General features: G+C 40.1%; 1 protein-coding gene across 1 annotated transcript in view; it reads right to left on the bottom strand.

Moving 5' to 3' along the window:
- Positions 1-14,760, bottom strand: part of LOC115143413 (contactin-4-like) — a 175,018-nt gene extending 160,258 nt beyond the window's left edge. Inside the window, 1 exon segment of the mRNA XM_029683821.2 lies at positions 14,591-14,760. The gene's annotated coding sequence lies outside the window, so the exon portion shown is untranslated.
- Positions 14,761-15,760: the final 1,000 nt, after the last annotated feature.

Below are 15,760 nucleotides of genomic sequence, written 5' to 3'. Positions count from 1 at the left end.
AATCCCCTTTTCATGGAGACTGTCATGTAAGTGGTTTCCAGCGTCCCACCTGCGTAAGGTCAGGTAATGATCTATGCTGGCTGAGATAGGTATGGCAGGATTGTAGATCAACAGTGTGACCTCTATCTTCAGGAACTGTATTCTATTAGGAGGGCAAATAAAGAACATGGCTATTTCAGTTAAACAATGTCGTTTTTGGAAGAAAGTATGAGAGCCTTTCTGTGGGTAATGAAATCACAATGCAAGATCAGTGGCGTGGTTGTGGGATGGCATTGGTCTTAATCCGTTAGGCCTGGCATTCATTGACAGATTGATTAAAGCCTTCCTTATATTGCTCCCATATTTGGGGAGACATTGATGAATCCCTGCAAAGAGACTTTTCCAGACAGACACAAACAAACAATCCAGAGAAAGTAAAAAGGGCCAAGTTAAAGTTAAATCTATCACAGGCCAGTAAGTGTAATGGGAAAATACAGTTTAAGGGTTTAGAATAGTCACAGATGTCAGGAGTTAATTTTCACTGTGTGAGGGAGTATGTTGTCCTAGAAATATAGAGTTGACTAACGGTGAGGTCTTGTGATGTCTGGTGAGTTCTGTTGATGGATGAGCAGGCGCAGCCTCACAAAGCCAGAGTGAAATGGCACAGGGCACAAGACAGAATGACAGACAGTGACACAAGCAGACAAAATCAGCAGAGCCAAGCTACAGGGTCAGACACACAGCCATAGACAAATAGGCCTTTGAGCCGCACAGCCTGCCCCAGATAGTTGTAGCTACACAGTGGACTGAGCCTGTCACAGACCCAAAGCCATCATCTCTCTTGATGACTTGTTAACATGCATGGACCTAGTTGTTTGGTCTTCAAATTCCAAGATAAAAAGACTGGGAGGGAGGCACTAGACTGGAGGCAGGCATGTGCTTGTTTATTGCAAGTATAAGCAGCTCATCAGAAGATTGGTTCATTGCAAATCCATTAAGTGTGCAGTGCATGAATCATGCTGCAGCCTGCACTGCTTCTGTATTTATGTTGTGCTGTAGTTTCTTGTGAACAGGACTGGTGGAAATGCTGCCAAACAGCAAGGAAACTCTCATTATGTTTGTCACATCATTCATTGTCCTAATACATTTACGTTTGTTACACACACTGCTCATGTTTGAAAGCGTATATTAATAGACTTCAAAATATATGAAATATGGGATGCAACCACGTTGCTCGGCAATCCAGTCTGTTACAGTAGAGGTTATTTTAGGGTGTCCAGGGTGGAAAATGCACTTTGGTGATGACATTTCACTTCCTTATGTTATAAAATACATTTTGCCATGACAAATATGATTCTTCATGTTCTGAATCGTTCAGTGGGGTCTTTCTCTAAAGTAATACATCCGATAATATTAAACCACTGAGCTCTGTTGACAGAGTTGTGCAACTTTCTCATTGAAACTTTTGAGAATTTAACGTTTTGCAAAATGAACAAGACAAGAGCTGAATGACATGTAAAAGGATTTGAAAATAAAAAGCTTGGGGTACGCTCAGTGCTCTGTTGACATTTCACAGAGTTATGCTTGTTTTTGTGAGAAGTCTTCGAAAAAGAACAGGAACTTCGTATTAATATGAACAGCATATACTAAAATGTGAAAATATAATATCTTTCTTACCTTTATATCCTCCAGATTTGAAAAGAATGATGAGTTCAATGGTAAGCCTGTCCGGTAGCCTTAACTCTTTCACAGCATCCAGCCTAGCTGATGCAATGCTATTGTCTAGATTTTTGACCCGCTTTTTTTCTCTGACCTCCATTGATTTAGTCGTCCTAATTTTGACCATCCTAAAAAGGGATTATGTTAGAGAAATTAAGTTGGAATCTTGGTTTTCTTAGAGAATCATCTACACAATATGTTATTTTAGGCATTGGTCGAAAGCTATGTTTTTGGTTGAACACCATAGTTATTCACATTTGAATTAATATCAGGTAGGTACAAATGGCAGTGGTGTGTATGGAATCAATATATATATTCCACCCGACTGTCTAATGCAGTGGCAGAATATGCATCATCCACTCAGAGGTGCTACATTTTAAGGCTGTAATTCTAGACCATTTGAGGAGGTAGATGGAGATATTACTGTATTAATATGAGACTTGCAATTTCCCAACAAGGTCCTATGGGATCTCTCAATTACATCCTCGTGGAACTGCACTGACATTACATTCCCAGTTAATGTGATGTTAATACATCCACAGAATAAAATTGCATTACAAAAAGGTTATGCGAATTAACCCAGACATGAAAGAACACACGCATACATTTCCGCCCCTCTCCATGACTTGCATTGTGGCCTGTCATAGTTAATAGGTTCCTCTTAAAAAAGCAGGTATATGAGCCTGAAGCATATTCAGGTAAACAGTATGTGATCATTGACAAAAGTATTAATCATCGTAAAGCTTGTTAGTACATTACTACCTGTTCATTATAACACCACATGTTGTCATGACACTATGTACCAAGCAACATAGCGTACACTGTTCTCTCTTACTGAGAGAATACTGAAAGCCTGCATACGAACATACAGTTCCATAAAGAATAAAGACTGAAAGAGACTCCTACTTTTGTCAACCATCACACTCACACCATATATTATTTTGAGATGTGGCATAATGGAAGTGCTTCAGGTAAATGAACAACCTGCCTGTTCTGAATGTGTATTGGTGAATGGGGAGAGTAGATCACTGGAAAGGCAGACAAAGACAACAAGTGGAATAGAGGTTTCTTGTAATGTGTGCGCTAGCAGTACAGTGTATGTATGCAGAGGTCAGGGCTTGTCAGATACTCTCTTCACAAGCACAGCCACACTAGAAATTCACATAACAGTACATTTCATGTTCTAGCAACTGGAGGCACACAGACAGAAATAGTGTATTGAAACATTTATGAGGCAATGGTGTGGTATTCACATGTATTACAATGCAGCAATACAGAGAGCAACACAACCACACATTTTAAATGCTACTGGGATATTCTAGGGACAATGCAAGTGGCAAACCCTGAGACGATACAGAAAATAACGATTCTGCACATCCCACTGAAATAAGAGCATCCTTACTGTGCTCAAAGAAGCCTCTGAAATCCCTCTACTGCATGTGGATGTTGAAGTTACTGACAGGAGGTAAGATTTGAAAGATGAAGAAGAATATGCAAAACTGAAAAGGAGGTAGTAAGGGCTATGGAATTTTGAAGTTATTTCAGATTAAATACTAATAAAAATGCTTATTCACCCAATTACATACAGTACCAGTCAAAAGTTAGGACACACCTACTCATTCAAGGGTTTCTTTATTTTGACTATTTTCTACACTGTAGAATAATAGTGAAGACATCAAAACTATCAAATAACACATATGGAATTATGTAGTAACTAAAGAAGTGTTAAACAATTCAAAATATACTTAATATTTTAGATTCTTCAAAGTAGCCACGCATTGCCTTGATGACATCTTTAAACACTCTTGGCATTCTCTCAACCAGCTTCATGAGGAATGCCTTTCCAACAGTCTTGAAGGAGTTCCCACATATGCTGAGCACTTGTTGGCTGCTTTTCCTTCACTCTGTGCTCCAATTCATCCCAAACCATCTTAATTGGGTTGAGGTCGGGTCATTGTGGAAGCCCGGCCATCTGATGCAGCACTCCATCACTCCACGTATTGGTCAAATAGCCCTTGCACAGACTGGAGGTGTGTTTTGGGTCATAGTCCCAATAAGCACAAACCAGATGGGATGGTGTATCACTGCAGAATGCTGTGGTAGCCTGCTGGTTAAGTGTGCCTTGAATTCTAAATAAATCACAGACAGTGTCACCAGCAAAGGACCCCCACACCATCATACCTCCTCCATGCTTCACAGTGGGAACTACACAATCAGAGATCATCTGTTCACCTACTCTGCTTCTCACAAAGACACAGTGGTCGGAACCAAAAACCTAAAATTTGGACTCTGACCAAAGGACAGTTTTCGACATGTCTAACGTACATTGCTCATGTTTCTTGGCCCAAGCAAGTCTCTTCTTATTATTGGTGTCCTTTAGTAGTGGTTTCTTTGCAGCAATTTGACCATGAAAGCCTGATTCACGCAGTCTCCTCTGAACAGTTGCTGTTGAGATGTGCATTTATTTGGGCAGCAATCTGAGGTGCAGTAAACTCTAATGAACTTATCCTCTGCAGCAGAAGAAACTCTGGGTCTTCCTTTCCTGTGGCGGTCCTCATGAGAGCCAGTTTCATTATAGCGCTTGAAAGTTTTTGCGACTGCACTTGAAGAAACTTTCAAAGTTCTTGATATTTCTCAAATATATTTTGATTTGTTTATCAATTTTTTGGGTTACTACATGATTCCATGAATCATTTCATAGTTGATGTCTTCACTAGTATTCTAAAGAAAATAGTAGAAAATAGTAAAAAGAAAAGAAAAAACCCTTGAATGAGTAGGTGTCAGCACTTTGTGACATCGGCTGAAGTAAAAAAAGGGCTTTAAATAAATGTTATTGAGTGTCCAAACTTTTGACTGGTACTGTATGTACAGTACGTATGCATTTGTAAACATTACCCAAAACATAATGTGTCTGAATGCAGGTCTATGAAATAGATTAGTCATTAGAACAGAAAATAGAAACACAAAAATGTGCTATGTTTTTGCCATCCACACTATACTACTGGAAGATGCTATCACAAAACACAATGGCTTCATGAACAAGCTCCAAATACCATCTGATTATTCAGTCCTGATCTGACTGTCTTGAGTGAACAAAACTCAATTTTCAGGTTAGGCCTAAGTATTGAATCCTCCGAGACGTTCCTCTGAACGGCAAAGTCTAAAAGACTGTACTTCATCCCAAGTCACTACCCCCGCATAACTCATATTATACTTATACTTATACTATTATACTCAACTTATACTTCACACTTTTTGAAGACAAATTCTCTCCACGACATGTTTTGAATTTCCATTGTGATGATTACCTGGAAATTGTTCCTGTTATAAATATAATTTGCGAGGGTTTGTGAAGTATCAGTATTGCAGGACAGGCCCACTTGACAGGCCCTCTATCAGGCTGGTGCAGGTGGCTATATACAGTAGCTAGCCTATCCTCACTGTGTTGACAACACAGTGTTGTGCACCACCTCCTCCTCTAACACCAACGTGTTACTGATGCCTGTGCGTCAGAGGATCTGTTAAAATGGAGCTAAGCTTAGCTCCCACCTTATTCCCAGGGAATTATCCTCAGGCATCTTTCCCCATAAACCCCAGAGTCTGCTCAATATCTTCTTGTAAATTCTCCATCTTCTCCACTGCATACTACAGAATTGAGCAGATGTTGGATTTATACTGTGTATCTGTACATTGACTTTAAAACGGGATGTCTACTTCCAGGTATTATTGTGTCCTGTTTGAGGATGGTTTGAGTTAAACCTTGTTATGTATTCTAACACTGTTGTACTGATATTAGGGTTGATAACGTAAAACTTCCTAAGTGGTACTCGATAACGTAGACCTGGAAATTACATACAAATATTATTGTGGTGGCAGTGTCCTGCAACAACATACGTAACTGTAACCAATCCAAGCACAACAAACACCATTAATCAAAATGAATCTCATGAGAGCATAATCCATCGATCTTGTTGGAAATATATGACGGCATGATGATATTGTCTATTGCTAAGAAGCTTACAACCAGAAGTGACCACAGTGGTGGCAGCCAATATACATAAGGAATAAGTAATTGTGTAATGGTTTTGAACAAATATTTCTCAATGGCTTATGGGTTCACAGTCAGGTTCTGATAAATAGTTGATAGTGACAGTACTACTATAGAAAACAAAAAACATGCAATAATTATTAATGAATTCCACATAAACGAAATCCCAATTATACCATTTTTAGGCAGTACATTATAGCAGGTTTTCCAAATTTGGTCCTGGGATCTCCGCTGGGTGCACATTTAGTTTTCTGCCCTAACACTACACAGCTGATTCAAATAACCAACTTATCATCAAGCCTTGATTATTTGAAAACATGCACCCAGAGGGGGGCCCAGGACCGAGCTTGGGATACCCTGCTTTATAGGGTCTGGGGGTTGTTTGAAGGGAAGAAGGAAAAGGAAAAATATGGAAGTACTTCCCAGTTCAGAATGGTACAGTATGTAATAATTCCATTCCCTCAAGGCACTGAAAGTGAGGGCTCTGATTTATTTATGCCCCTCTGCTGCCAAGGAGTATTAAATGGAGGAAGACTGAAAGGTAAATATTCTGCTGAGAATAGCAAATAAAAAATCTAATTTAGGTGTGGACAATGCATGTCTCAGACCCACCTATTGACTTTACAGAAATAGCTGTTTGCCTCGACATCAACGATTAAAACGTCGCTGCCCCAGCCTCTGCATCACCCCGGGTGTCAGGGACAACGTCAACCTTTCTTCCGTTTCAGATAAAGGACGATTCACTGAAATGGAGACCACATTCTTTCATCACTCCGAAAGGTTATTCAGTAAGTTCTAATAACTTGGTGTGAAATGTTAAGGGCAGTTTTTAAAAGATTGTCATTTATTTCTGGTGCTGCTACAGAGGGTCCTGTCATATAGATCAGCCTCCATCAAGAGGTGAAGGTCGCCAGTCTGTGCTGTTTACTGTGCCTGGTCTCAAGCAGACCTAACACATGTCCTCTCCCTGCTCCTTCAAGCTTCCTCACACAAGATATTAGATACTAGATACAAGATACTAATCCTTCTCCATTGGATAGTATTCAGACCGCTTGACTTTTTTCCACATTGATACGTTACAGCCTTATTCTAAAATAGATGAAAGAAAAAAATCATTAATCTACGCACAATTCCCCATAATGACAAAGACAAAAAAAGGTTGCAAGAAATGTTTTTGAATGTATTAGAAATAAAACACATAAATACATTATATACTTTAGTATTCAGACCCTTTGCTATGAGACTTGAAATTTATCTCAGGTGCATCCTGTTTCCATTGATCATCCTTGAGATGCTTCTACAACTTGATTGGAAAGGCAAACATCTGTCTATATAAGGTCCCACAGTTGACAGTGCATGTCAGAGCAAAAACCAAGCCATGAGGTGGAAGGAATTGTCCATAGAGCTCTGAGACAGGATTTTTGTTGAGGCACAGATCTGGGGAAGAGTACCAAAAAAATGTCTACGGCATTGAAGGTCCCCAAAAACACAGTGGCCTCAATCATTCTTAAATGGTAGCAGTTTGGAACCACCAAGACTCTTCCTAAAGCTGGCTGCTGGCCAAACTGAGTAATCGGGGGAGAAGAGCCTTGGTCAGGGAGGTACCAAGAACCTGATGGTCAGTCTAACAGAGCTCTAGAGTTTCTCTGTGGAGAACCTTCCAGAAGGACAACCATCTCCGCAGCACTCCATCAAATCAGGCCTTTATGGTAGAATGGCCAGACGGAAGCGACTCCTTAGTAAAAGGCACATGACAGCTCGCTTGAAGTTTGCCAGAAGGCACCGAAGGACTCTGAGACCATGAGAAACTAGATTATCTGGTCTGATGAAACCAAGATTGAACTCCTTGGCCTGAATGCCAAGCATCATGTTTGGAGAAAACCTGGCACCATCCCTACAATGAAGCATGGTGGTGACTGCATCATACTGTGGGGATGTTTTTCAGTGGCAGGGAATGAGAGGCTAATCAGGATCGAGGGAAAGATGAACGGAGCAAAGTACATTTACATTTACATTTAAGTCATTTAGCAGACGCTCTTATCCAGAGCGACGGAAACCTGCTCCAGAACACTCAGGATCTCAGACTGGGGTGAAGGTTCACCCTCCAACAGGACAACGCCCCTAGCACAACGACCCTAAGAACACAGCCAAGACCACTCAAGAGTGGCTTCGGGACAAGTCTCTGAATGTCCTTGAGGGGCCCAGCCAAAGCTTGGACTTGAACCTAATTGAACATCTCTGGAGAGGTCTGAAAAATCGCTGTGCAGCAACCTCTCCATCCAACCTGACAGAGCTTGAGAGGATCTGCAAAGAATAAATGGGAGAAACTACCCAAGTACAGGTGTGCCAAGCTTGTAGCGTTATACCCAAGAAGACTCGAGGCTGTAATCGCTGCCAAAGGTGCTTCAACAAAGTACTGAGTAAAGGGTCTGAATACATATGTAAATGTGATATATTTCAGTTTTTAATAAATTTGCAAAAAAAAACATTTTTTTAAGTGTTTTGGATTGGTCATTATGGGCTATTGTGTGTAGATTGAGGGAAAAAACAATTGAATCAATTTTAGGATAAGGCTGTAACGTAACAAAATGTTGAAAAAGTCAAGGGGTCTGAATACTTTCCGAAGGCACTGAACAAAAATAAACCAACAATTTCAAAGATTTTACTAAGTTACAGTTCATAAGGAAATCAGTCAATTTAAATCAATTCATTAGGCCCCGATCTATGGATTTCACATGACTGGGAATACAGTATCTGTTCGTCACAGATACCTTAGAAAAATAAGGTAGGGGCGTGGATCATAATACCAGTCAGTATCTGGTGTGACCATCATTTACCTCATGCAGGGCCACATCTCCTTCGCATAGAGTTGATCAGGCTGTTGATTGTGGCCTGTGGAATGTTGTCACACTCCTCGTAAATGGCGGTACGAAGTTGCTGGATATTGGCGGGAACTGGAACACACTGTCGTACACGTCGATCCAGAGCATCCCAAACATGCTCACTGGGTGACATGTCTGGTGAGTATGCAGGCCATGGAAGAACATTTTCAGCTTGCAGGAATTGTGTACACATCCTTGTGACATGGGGCATTGCATTATCATGCTGAAACATGGATCTCGTCACGGTATCTCTGTGCATTCAAATTGCCATCCATAAAATGCCATTTCGTTCATTGTCCGCAATGAACGGACAGGCCCTAAACTAACATATGGGTCTAAGCTAACATATTGAATTGTTTTAAGATGGTCATGCCAACGATTATTTAATTGTTTGATTTGGAATTGTAAGACCCCTTAATAAGGGGAAAAAAATTTAATAATCATAATCATAATAATGGATTGGATTCAACATTGAATTTGGCATTACTGCTATTAGCCAATAGAAACACATTGAATAACATTCACTACATGGAATAGATAGTCAAAAATAATCTAAAGGGAGAGTGTTCTTAAAAGAGATGAGATCAGTAAACATTTTTGTTTTTGTTGTTTTTTTTTTCACTTATTTATCCCCTTACTTTAGACACTAAACTAACTCAATATATACACTTCCATTCAGTTTTAAAACTGGAAGCGTGGACCTTCAGATGAGTCTTGTGAGGCTTGTCGGTGTCCTAGAGCAAAACGGAGAACACCATCATATCCGTGACAGTCTCAGCTTTCCACAGACGGGACATTATTTTCCAGGCCAAACCACTCAGACGTTGGTAAAAGATGCTGTACCGACTTCAGAAATCTTGTGAGGCTTGTGGATGTCCTATAGAAAATCAGAGAACACCGTTGTGTTGGTGACACAACAGACGTTTTCGTGAGAAGACCGATTTCTGGGATGTCTCATGGTCTGCAAACACTGCTTTAGCTCTGCCACCTTTCACCGCAGATGCGGAAGGGACGGTAATTGAGACGCAGCCTGCAAAAAAACAGATATCGCTATCTTAAACTGTTCTACCTTGTTAGCAAGCAAATAAATTAAGGTTGGCTAGACTTCAAACATAAAGACTAACTGGCTACTCAATAGCACATTGTGGTTCAGAAATTGTTTAGGAGACGTGTTCATTTTAAATAATGCCTGCTGCAAGAAGTTGGTCATTATCAGTGGATGTGCATTGTGCATGGTTCTGGGTCATTTTTTTTTAACAAAAAGAGCATTATCATAGACAGACTTGAAAATGTGTGCATAGTGAAAAAAAAACAATTTCAATAAAATAATGTTTCAGTGGATCTTATGATTGTAGACAGCTTAAATTTAGCCTAGGTATGACTTTACAAGCCAAAAATTACTTAAGCTTATTTCAAGAAAATGTTTTTAAAACATGTACAGTACCAGTCAAAAGTTTGGACACACCTGCTGATTCAAGGGTTTTACTTAATTCTTTACTATTTTCTTCATTGTAGAATAATAGTGGAGATATTACAACTATGAAATAACACATATGGAATCATGTAGTAACCAAAAAGGTGTTAAACAAATCTAAATATATTTCACATTTGAGATTCTTCAAAGTAGCCACCCTTTGCCTTGCAGACAGCTTTGCACACTCTTAGCATTCACTCAACCAGCTTGGAATACATTTCAATTAACCATGTTAAATGTTAATTTGTGGAATGCGTTTGAGCCAATCAGTTGTGTTGTGACAAGTTAGGGGTGGTATACAGAAGACAGCCCTATTTGGTAAAATACCATGTCCATATTATGAAAAGAACAGCTCAAATAAGCTAAGACAAACAGTCCATCATTACTTTAACGCATGAAGGTCAGTCAATCCGGAAAAGGTTGGGTGATTGTGGAGGTCAGGTCATCTGATGCAGCACTCCATCACTCTCCTTATTGGTCAAATAGCCCTTACACAGCTTGGAGGTGTGTTTTGGGTCAATGTCCTGTTGAAAAACAAATTATCGTCCCACTAAGCACAAACCAGATGGGATGGCGTATCGCTGCAGAATGCTGTGGTATCCATGCTGGTTAAGTGTGACTTGAAGTCTAAATAAATTACTGACAGTGTCAACAGGAAAGCATCCCCACACAATCACACCTCCTCCATGCTTCAAGGTGGGAACCACAGATGCGGAGATCATCCGTTCATCTACTCTGCGTCTCACAAAGACACGGCGGTTGGAATCAAAAATCTCAAATTTGGACTCATCAGACCAAAGGACAGATTTCCACCGGTCTAATGTCCATTGCACGTGTTTCTTTGCCCAAGCAAGTCTCTTCTTACTACTGGTGTCTTTTAGTAGTGGGTTCTTTACAGCAATTCGACCATGAAGGCCTGATTCACGCAGTCTGCTCTGAACGGTTGATGTTGAGATGTGTCTGTTACTTGAACCCTGTGAAGCATTTATTTGGGCTGCAATTTTTATGGCTGGTAACTTTAATGAACGTATCCTCTGCAGCAGAGATACCTCTGGGTCTTCCTTTCCTGTGTTGGTTGTCACGCCCTGGCCTTAGTTATCTTTGTTTTCTTTATTATTTTGGTTAGGCCAGGGTGTGATATGGGTGATTTATGTGTTTTGCCTTGTCTAGGGTTTTTTGTAGATTTGTGGGGTTGTGTTCAGTTTAGGTGTCTAGGTAAGTCTATGGTTGCCTAGATTGGTTCTCAATCAGAGGAAGGTGTTTATTGTTGTCTCTGATTGGGAACCATATTTAGGCAGCCATATTATTTGGGTATTTTGTGGGTGCTTGTTTCCTGTCTTTGTGTTTTATGCACCAGTTGGGACTGTTTTCGGGTTTTCACGTTTCTTGTTTTGTAGTTGTGTTCATGTTTGAGTTTTCCTATTAAAACCATGGACACTTACCACGCTGTATATTGGTCCGATCCCTGTTTCACCTCTTCAGAGGAAGAGGAGGAAGAAAACTGTGACAGTGGTCCTCATGAGATCCAGTTTCATCATAGTGGTTTTTGCGACTGCACTTGAAACTTTCTAAGTTCTTGAAATATTCCGGATTGACTGACCTTCATGTATTAAAGTAATGATGGGCTGTCATTCCTCTTTGCCTATTTGAGCTGTTATTGCCATAATATGGACTTGGTCTTTTACCAAATAGGGCTTCCTTCTGTATACCACTCCTACCTTGTCACAACACAACTGATTGGCTCAAACGCATTAAGAAGGAAATAAATTCCACAAATTAACTTAACAAGGCACATCTGTTAATTGAAATGGATTCCAGGTGACTACCTCATGAAGCTGGTTGAGAGAATGCCAAGATTGTGCAAGGCAAATGCCAAGCTGTCATCAAGGCAAAAGGTGGCTACTTTGAAGAATCTCAAATATTAAAACAAATATTTTGATTTGTTTTTACTACATGATTCCATATGTTTTTTCATAGTTTATCTTCACTATTATTATATAATGTAGAAAATAGTAAAAATACAGAAAAACACCATTGCTCGCTTTCTCTGTATTTTCTAGTGTGGAACTTTCCAAAAATTGCACTACCTGAAGACATCACTGAGAATGTAGCCCCTTCACGTCACAATAACATCCTGCTGCTGGCTGGCGGATGGCCAGGGAAGCATTTCACTTGAAGGGTGTGAAGGACTGACAGACAGCATCTGAGGCCGTGAATACAGAACCAGCCTGGCTCATACACACACCGGCAGCTATTAACATGACCAAGATGCCAGGCAGAGGGAGAATGAAGCTGGCTGAACTGGCACTATGATATCACAGGCCTGACCCCAGCAGACAACACTGAGCTCAGGATGTTAAACCCACCACCCGCTCCATCTATCACTGTTATCTCCCTCTATCACCTCAGTGAAGATTAGGCCTCAGCTAGCTACCTGCCCTGGCCTGCACTGAGTTCACGGCCATGCAACTTCATATCCCAACACGGGGAACATGTGTATAATGCATGATACCTCATAGAACTTCCATGTCTACTCAAGTCAGTGACAGTAGCATTGGTGAGATAGTTATACACCAACAATTACACCTCATGCGTATGCATGTATATTAAATACATTGAGGCTGTCTATTGGTCAGTGTAACAATTGACGCTGTCTGTCAGTGCAGCACTTCATATTGCCATGCTGATCATTTGTCTATAATATGCATACATTTGTCAGCAAGAAGCAGCCAGGCCAATATTTTCTTCTCCAGAACAATGACCAAATGGATCACTTATTTTAATGTTCTAAGTCATTTCCTATGGATGGTGGGAGATGGAGTGATTTGACATCTGTTGCAATTCGGTGAGAGCAGGCTGAATAGTCAGGCTGTAGTGAGCCACTGCCAGTCTGTCAGGTGGGCATGAGAAACTGAGGGAGCCCAACGGCCCATATGTATTCTCTAGATGGCCCTCCTGAGGCTAATCGACAGAGCTGCAGAGACGTGGCAGTTTTATTAAGTCACTGCTTGAGAAATTAACCCACAAAGTGGTATATTAATCATCGTTTCGACAAACTAAGTGACAGAAGAAAGTGATCATGGAATAAATCTATTGAGGTACATTTGAAAGAAAACAGCTAATTATACATTATGCTTTACCTTCCTGTAAAGTTTGAACTTCAAGATAATAATTTCAGAAGGTAGGATTCCATAGCTTTCCTATAAATTATGACTGTAGACTTGGGTCTAGTTAATAAGAATTGTTCTGTTGTCCAAAGTCCAAGTTTAAGGCAATACATGTCCATAACAGACATACACGAACACTGCCTGTCGCGCACACAGAGAGAGAGAGAGAGAGAGAGAGAGAGAGAGAGAGAGAGAGAGAGAGAGAGAGAGAGAGAGAGAGAGAGAGAGATCAAATCAGCACCACAGACAGCACAAGCACTGGTGTGCTTGTTTCAAACAGATGTTTTTTTATATCCTGCTTTAGGACCGTGTAGCAGCTAATTCCTTTTTGAAAATCTGAAAATTATTGCAAAGATTATGTCGTCCAATTCCATTTAAAACAAACACATTTTGGGGGCAATACACTGGTTAGCATTCATTTGGCTTCCATCACGTATTATATTAGCCTACTGCAGGTGTGTATGCACGGTAACCTGGATACGTTGCCCAAACAGCCTGTATGCAAAGCCAGAATAGTATTGTTCTGCACACTACCCTAGTTTGGCTAGGCACAAATACAGAACTTCAGAGACAGGGACTTTAGTGGGAAAGAGTGCACTTCTATGGATATGTAAAAAAAGACTTGTTCAGCAATTAGGCTACACCTAAACAACTAATGAGAGCCCAGAAAGAGAATACGAAATATGTTAAAAGGCTGGATGAAATTCAGAACGTGATCCAACCTTTTTAAAAAAAAAAAAAAAATCTTCATTTATTTAACTAGGCCAGGCAACTAGGCTACCTACCTGTTCTGTGATGTAAGTTAAAACAAAAACCTATGTCGTTTGCTGCGTCTTCCAACAAGAGCTTCGTAAAGCATTAGTGCACACAATGTGAAGGTATGAGGCAGGGAGAAGATCAATTAGAAAGCGTTATTGCTTGCTATATAGTGCAATGACACAACTACAAAGAATAGCCTTCCCTTTTGAATGTAGTCTAGCGAAAATATGCTTTGAAATGCAATTCCAAAGCATTTACTTAAGTGTAGATTAAAACGAACCGCACGAAATATCGCCACAGACTGAGTATGAACTTGATATTCATGTAACCGGGAGAGAAAGCATTGACTGGTGTTCAAAACACTGGAAATCTAAGGATTTGGTGAAAATGCGCAAATCAACCAGCTGTGGTTCAACTAGGTAGCCTACTAGTTATACCTGCTGCTATGCGTTTAGTCAAATTATAAGTGGACTGGACGTATTCGCCACCGAATAAACATTCCCCATTCATAGATTTAACACACAGTAGACTACGTGGCACAATAACTTTCATGGAACCTTACCTTCAACAGAGAAGACAGGGCAGGTTGCTGCAGGCGAGTATGAACTTGATATTCGCAGGCAAAAGGAGAGGTTCTTCAAAACCAAGAGGACTGTGAAGACGTCCGGAACACAGGAATCTCAAATCGCTTTTGATACAGAACCGCTTGATGTCCAAACTGTTTCTCCCAGTGTAGATTTTGGCAGCACAAAAACGCCACACCATAGACCCCTCCCCCGCACAAATCACCATATGTATCAAATATGGTTGTTCTCATGTATAGTAGGTTATGACTAGCCTATTTATCTCAAAATCAGACTATTGAATATGCAGTTGAATTAGACTATACCAATCTATTTTAGGTGTAATCCTTCAGGATTTGGGACAAATCAATTGTTGCCATTTCTTTTTTACTGAATGACTAAACTACAGTAGGATATAGTAGGCCTACACCTATTTGCCTTCCAGCAAGATGTATCGATCAGCAATATTCTAATCTGCACCTTTTCTGTAACCATATAGTAGTTGTTTCTTATTTCCAAGTGAACAATTGTGCAACACATAGGAGAATATTGGACAGGCCACAAAGAGTCAAAACATAAAGGTACTTTACTTTAGGACTAATCAAGTGCAAAAACATCCCCAGTCCTTACCGATTACAAGCATACCCCTAACATGATGCAGCCACCACAATGCTTATAAAATGGAGAGTGCTACTCAGTAATGTGTTGCATTGGATTTGCCCCAAACATAACACTTTGTATTCTCAACAAAACGTTTTTCTTTTGCAGTATTACTTTAGTGCCTTGTTGCAAACAAGATTCATGTTTTGGATTATTTTTTATTCTGTACAGGTGTCCTTTTTTTCACTCTGTAATTTAGGTTAGTATTGTGGAGTAACTTCAATGTTGTTGATCCATCCTCAGTTTTCTCCTATCACAGCCTCAAAACTTCTTTGAGATCGGTGTCCCTTCCACAGGACGGTTGAGCTAACATTACATTACATTGCAAGTAACAAGGACATTTCCCAGGACATAGACATATCTGATATTGTCAGAAAGCTTAAACTCTTGTTAATCTAACTGCACTGTCCAATTTACAGTAGCTATTACAGTGAAATAATACCATGCTATTGTTTGAGGAGAGTGCACAATTTTGAACATGAAAAGTTATTAAAACTCTTTAACTGTCA

The sequence above is a fragment of the Oncorhynchus nerka genome, linkage group LG15, assembly GCF_034236695.1.
Source record: "Oncorhynchus nerka isolate Pitt River linkage group LG15, Oner_Uvic_2.0, whole genome shotgun sequence".
NCBI classification, from domain to species: Eukaryota; Metazoa; Chordata; class Actinopteri; order Salmoniformes; family Salmonidae; genus Oncorhynchus; species Oncorhynchus nerka.
Note: the sequence above shows the minus strand (reverse complement) of the source record. Positions and strands in the feature narration are given on the sequence as shown.